The following is a 6212-nucleotide window of genomic DNA, read 5'->3' on the forward strand; positions in this document are numbered from 1 at the left end:
AACTATAAAAAAAAAAGAAGAGGATAGAGAATGATAGCAAGTGAACAATAGAGAGGCAGGTTGTTAGTGAGAAACAGATATGGTTTATTATCTGTTGATGATGGCGTGTATAGTATTCTCAACTGGACTGGTCTGAGAAGTATTTCATGATGGGTAAAGTCTTTTAACAAGCAAAATGAGAAATAGTGATTGACTGTTTTAAAAAATTATAATAATAATAATTTTTGGGAAATGCATGGAAAAGACTTTGAATGATAAAGCGGGGAGATCGATGCCTCTGTATTGACTGACATGCATGGCATTCCCTTTTGAAAAAGCAATGGAAGTCAATGTAAAGTTATATGTAATCCAATGTAATATAAAGAAGATTATGATGATAATAAAAAAAAAGTGAGTGCTCTCTAGAACAACAGAGACCAAAATGCCCACTCTGACACTCCTCCTTCTCATTTTAACTGGGTGAAGTGTACCTCATGTAAAACATCCCACTGTAACCATGTTTATGCACAGAGTTCAGTGGTTTTATGTACTAAATTTTTTTTTGAGGAGGTTTTTGCTATAGGGCACATGTGCTCGCCAGACAGACAGAGACAGACAGAGAGACAGAAAGCGAGAAATCACCCCCCAGAGGGGATGGCCACGCTGCAATCCCTTCTCCTCCATTCTCCTCTCGGGATCTTGGGCACACACGCACACGTGCCCGGCATGAGTTTAAGCCACTGGGTCCGGGACTCGAAACGCGGTCAACTACATGGGAGTCCAGCGACACAGCCATTACGCTAACTGCTGGTCCCTGTACTAAATATTGAAACTCCAATCTTTTATTAACTATTGAAAAATTGGTGGGCCAGCAGGTGGTGTAGCGGTTAAGGTGCTGGACTGCCACGTAGCTGACCACAGTTCAAGTCCTAGATCTGCTGGCTTGAAACTCATGCCGAGCGTGTGTGTGTGTGTGTGTGTGTGTGTGTGTGTGTATATATATGCCCAAATTCCCAAGAGAATGGAGAAGGGATTGCATCGTGGCCATCCGGGAGGTGATTTCTCTATTTCTGTTGTCTCTGTGTCACGTGTACATCCTACAACAAAAATCTCTCTTTTTTTTTTTTACCTTGACTGTTTCCATAAGTCAAACATATAGCGAAATCTATCTTGTAAATTTTGTAATAAAGTATGCATTTAAAGAAATGGGTTGCACAAGGGAATAAAAGATAAGAGAGCCTGTCCTAGTAGCTGCACACGCTCCAGGACTGTACTTGCTGGAAAGCTCCACTTCCCACACCTAGGAAGTGGGCTGGGAGGAGAGGCACCAGATCACATTACCGGCTGCCTTGTGTAGTAAGATGACAAATTACTTTGCAGTGGAATTTACCAAAATTTGTATAAGTATCTTTATGATCAGAAAACCAATCTGGGGGCTGGCTCCATGGCCTGGTGGTTACAGCAGCGAGATCATACCTGGCCAATCTTATGGGTCTAAGTCTAAACCCGGCAGCTCCAGAAACACACCAAGAGCATGCATGTGTGCCCAAAATAATGAAGGGAGGGAAAGGAGAAAAGGTTGCAGTATGACCGTGACCGGGGTGGAGAGGTGCTTTCTCCTCTCCCCTCTCTGTCTCTGGGGTGGAGGGGTGCTCTCTCCTGCCCCCCACCCCGTCTCTGGTGAGCACACATGTCTTTCAGCAAAAAAAAAGAAAGAAAGAAAGAAAAAGGAAAAGCAACGGCAGCTGTCAATTATGAAAGGACTCAAAAAAGTAAATTTTCCAGTTGAGAGCACAGACCACATGGCTGCGGGACAACCAGACGTGGTTTAAACCTGGCTCTGCCACACCACGGCCACGTGACTGTGCACTGAGATGACACGGGACCGGACCTGATGCTGAGGCTGTCACACACCCGAAGAAGTCAGACCGTCAAAAGGCAGAGTGCCGGAGGGCCCACTTGCTCAGATATTAATAAAACACCTACTATGTAGAATTCACCCAATTAAATACTGAGGATCTCTCATTATATACCCAAATATATCTATTTTCATAAGACTCCAATAGGGTAGCAGTCACACTTTTCTAGTGTTTAGGTTTTGTGGGTATGAGGGGTGGGCAATCAAATTTGGATACTTTTTTTTTAATTAGTCCAAAATTTTAATTTTCCCCAAGTACATCTCCTGCAAAGAAGAAAAGCAGGGCCAGCCCAGTTGTGCAGCCCTTAAGCACTGCAGAGAGGAAGCCAGGTTGCACACGTTCAGAGTTCAAGCCCCAGCCCTGGTAGCTTACAAACTGGGCCTCAAGTCTGGCACCCTGACACACAGACACCTGGGAGAAAGGGGTTTCAGCATGACCAGGACCCGCAGGGGGTTCTCTCTCTCTACACCATGCACGTGCGAGTACGTGGCCTCCATACAATAAAGAAGACCATAGCTAGGCATCTGAAGTATTAGAAGTAGCTAAGATGTAACCCTATCCTAAAGAAGAATCAAATTTCCCCAGTCAACTTGAGAATAACCTGAGTGCCTGGAAGAGAGCTGGGCATCACACCGCTAGGGAAGAACATGGGGTCTTCGAGGCTGGAGCGCGCTGCGGCAGGGAGACAGCACCTGCCCCACGTGGTCCCATGTCTGCCTGCGCACGCACACGCCCCAGTGCTACCACAGTACAGCGACCCCGGACCCTGAGGCTGACTTTGCTCCCAAACAACAACTAAAGTTCTCGCAATGATAGCTTCAGGGTTTTTTGATCAATCAGTAAATTCAGTACAATTTTTGTTTCAATTTGGTCTTATAGTTAACGAAAATCATCTGTCAAATGTTTCTTCACTTTTTGAGAAATCTACCACGGAAGGAAAAAGTTGCAGATCCAGACATCCACCAACCAGCAATTCAGTATGGCACACTGAAAAAGCAAGTGAAGAATTTCACATCACAATACCTCTTTTCCTATAATTAAAAAAAAACAAAAAACTCATCGTCTAAATTGAATAACACACACAGTTTATTTTAAGCTACTTTAATTCTATAAAAGACACCTAAACAAACAGGCAAAACAGGTTTCCACAAAAGAACCCAGCAAGTCACTGTAGAAGGGGAAAAGCAATCTTGGACATCTGATGAAGTCTGAAGAGAAAAAAGCAATGGACACATAAAAAACAAACTTCAGAGCTTTCCTCAGATACTCAAAATCAAAAAGATTTTAAAAAAGAAGGCTCAGGAGCCAGCCAGTGGCATGATGGTTCCAGGCAGCTGGATCTCACAAGGCTGACAGCACAGTTCAAGCCCCAGACTTGGTAGTCTGAACATAACACTCCAGACACATGTGTGCCCAAAATCCCCAGAGAAGAGACTGCGGCGTGGAATCTTCCGTGGGTGGAGGGTGCTTTCTCCTGTCCAGTGAGCACTCACACACTATAGTAAATTTTAAAAAGAAAGGGAAAAAAAACAACAAACAAACAAAACCAAGGCATAAAGAAACTGAGTCCCTAGTCTTTAGCAGAAGCCCATAAGAAATCGACCACACTCAGTTATTTGCTTTATAAGAGTAAAATGTTTTTATTTACCAATAAACTAAAAGCAATTTCAAGGTGTTTCTTTCTCATGTTGACTTCAACGTTTTATTAAGCCCTGTTTTATTAAGCCCTCATCTTCAGACTCCGCTTCATCTTCACCTTGATTAATCCCAGGATGCGCACTCCTTTCGAAAACCTACACTCACACTACAAGACTTTCTCAGACCCCTTTTTCACACCCCTCATCACATGCCTTCTCTGGACTGCGAGTTTCAGATGGCATTTCTCATGTCTCAAATCTGTGCTCACAGTCTGGCTTCTCTGCCCTCTACTTCCTCAGCCTGGAATCATGCAAGGCCCAGAGGAACACTGGCCCTCCCCAGCCTCTGGCAGAGGACACTGCCCAGGCCTGGACTCCGGGTCACGTTCTTGGTGAGCTGTTGCTGTGGCCCAGGCTTCCCACGAGGCTGCAAACCCCTAGGAGGTTAGTGCTCCGCCCCCGACCCGTAAGAAATGACGTTTCTGTGGAACGAAGATACCATAGTTTTCACACTCTTCCATCCAAGTAACAGAACCCTCCCCTACCTGCAATATAGCTATTCCAGGACAATCGAGGCTCTGCTCTGACTGGGACGGGATGAGCACCACCTGACGGACACACAGACAGGAGGACTGCTTCATCTCCTATCATGGAGAGTTTTCTTGTTACTGTTTTGTCTGTCTGCTACAAGTGAGCACACACACATGCACGCACACACACACACGCACACAAATCCAGTTCAGAGTTAGGTTTTCATAACTACGACATAATCACAGGTTTGTTTTACTGACTTGGTCTAGCTTATCTTGGCACACATAAAATCTCAAGAATAAAAAGTAACTATTATGGTTGAGGCTAGCAGGTGGCCTGGGATAAAGGCGCTGGACTCCCACATGGTCGACCATGGTTCAAGTCCCAGACCTGAAGGCTTGCTTGCTTGCTTTCTCACTTTCCCTCTTTCTCTCTCTCTCTGATGAGTTAAAATAATAATAATAATAAGTTAAATAATTCTTTTTTAAAAAGAAACTACTATGCAAATAGAAGACTTGTAATCTAGGAGACAAGTGTGTCTTATCCGTGACTAATCCCATATAACTACAGTTTTATAAAAAAAAAGGTAACATTTGTCAGTGATTACAGAGGCATGGTGAGAATGACAAGGCAGGTTGAGACAATGTATTAAAACTGTAATAAAGAATGCATCAAATTTGTAATAAAGTATGCAAAACTAAACAATCTTGGTTGATTCTAAAAACCAGGTTTAGATCTTTCATTTAAAGAAAAAGAAATGCTATTTCATCTTTTTTTTTCTTTTTTTTTTTGGAGACGTTTTTGCTATAGACCGCATGCGCTTGCCAGACAGAGAGAGAAAAAGAGACAGAAAGCGAGAAATCACCCCCCAGGGGGGATGGCCATGCCGCAATCCCTTCTCCTCTATTCTCCTCTTGGGACCTTGGGCACGCACACACAAGCGCCCGGCGCGAGTTTAAGCCACTGGGTCCGGGACTCGAACCACGGTCGACTACGTGGGAGTCCAGCGACATGGCCATTACGGGCCCCCCCAAGAAATGCTATTTCATTTTAAAAAAAAAAAAAAAAGGGGAGCTCCTCCTTAAGCAAATCCTAGTTAGGTCAAAACCTGTTTGCAATTCAGTTCACTGTTTCTAACAGTAATGTCAATATTATCAAGAACGGCTTCAGCGTCCTGACAATGGTTCCTTAAGTCTTGCTCACACCGCTGGCCAAGCCCCAATAACAGATCACAAACGGCACGTACTGAAAATGAAGTGGAATAAGACATAAGAGCCCAGGGCCAGCAGGTGGCATAGTGGTTAAGGACACTGGACACCCACATGGCCATCACAGTTCGAGTCCTGGACCAGGCAGCTCACTTTCTCTTTCTCTCTCACTCGGTCCCTCTCTGGTCAAATTAAAATAAATAAATAAATAAAGTTAAATAGAATAATTCTTTTAAAAAAAATGTAATGAGCCCGACCCATATACCAACTGGAAGTACTTACTGTTCCTGAACTGTCTGACTCGGTGGTATGTATGTGACACAATGTCAAACTGTCCTTCTAGGAAAGGCTTCAATAAAAAATACGGGAAAGCTACTCTTGAGAATAAGCTCCCAGTAATTTCTCTCCCTCAAACACTACAAAAATTAGAAACTTCACGGCTCCTACAAAAAGGAAAAGTGACCTTACAACAGATATAGGTTATGACAATTTAAGTTTGACTTCTCGAGCCCCCAAATAAAATTCCCTGAATTCAAATCCCGGTTCCAGGCTTTTGAGAATCTGGACTTAAACATGTGCCTCACTTTTGTCACATGTAAAAGGAGGACAACATAACGTCTTCTGAGTCCTGGTAAAATCAATTAAATGACAAATTCCCAGCCTCTGCTCCACTATTAACTGGGCTCACATTATTAGAAATCTAAGTTAACAGAGGGTATCGCGGGTGCATTGCGCCGGGTGTGTGCTGTCCACTGAGCATCTTCCAGTGCACACTGGGCTTTCTACTGTACACGCAATATACATGCCCCAACATAAGGTTTCTAATACATATAACATAATCACCTGTACCTCTTAAAACAACCGACTACTTGCTTTAAAAAGGAAAGAGACCAAGACAAAAACGCAAGCTGTGTGTTCAGAGTTCAGGAACTGGCCCT

This window comes from Tupaia chinensis, unplaced genomic scaffold, assembly GCF_000334495.1.
Source record: "Tupaia chinensis unplaced genomic scaffold, TupChi_1.0 Scaffold144602_1, whole genome shotgun sequence".
Classification (NCBI taxonomy): Eukaryota; Metazoa; Chordata; class Mammalia; order Scandentia; family Tupaiidae; genus Tupaia; species Tupaia belangeri.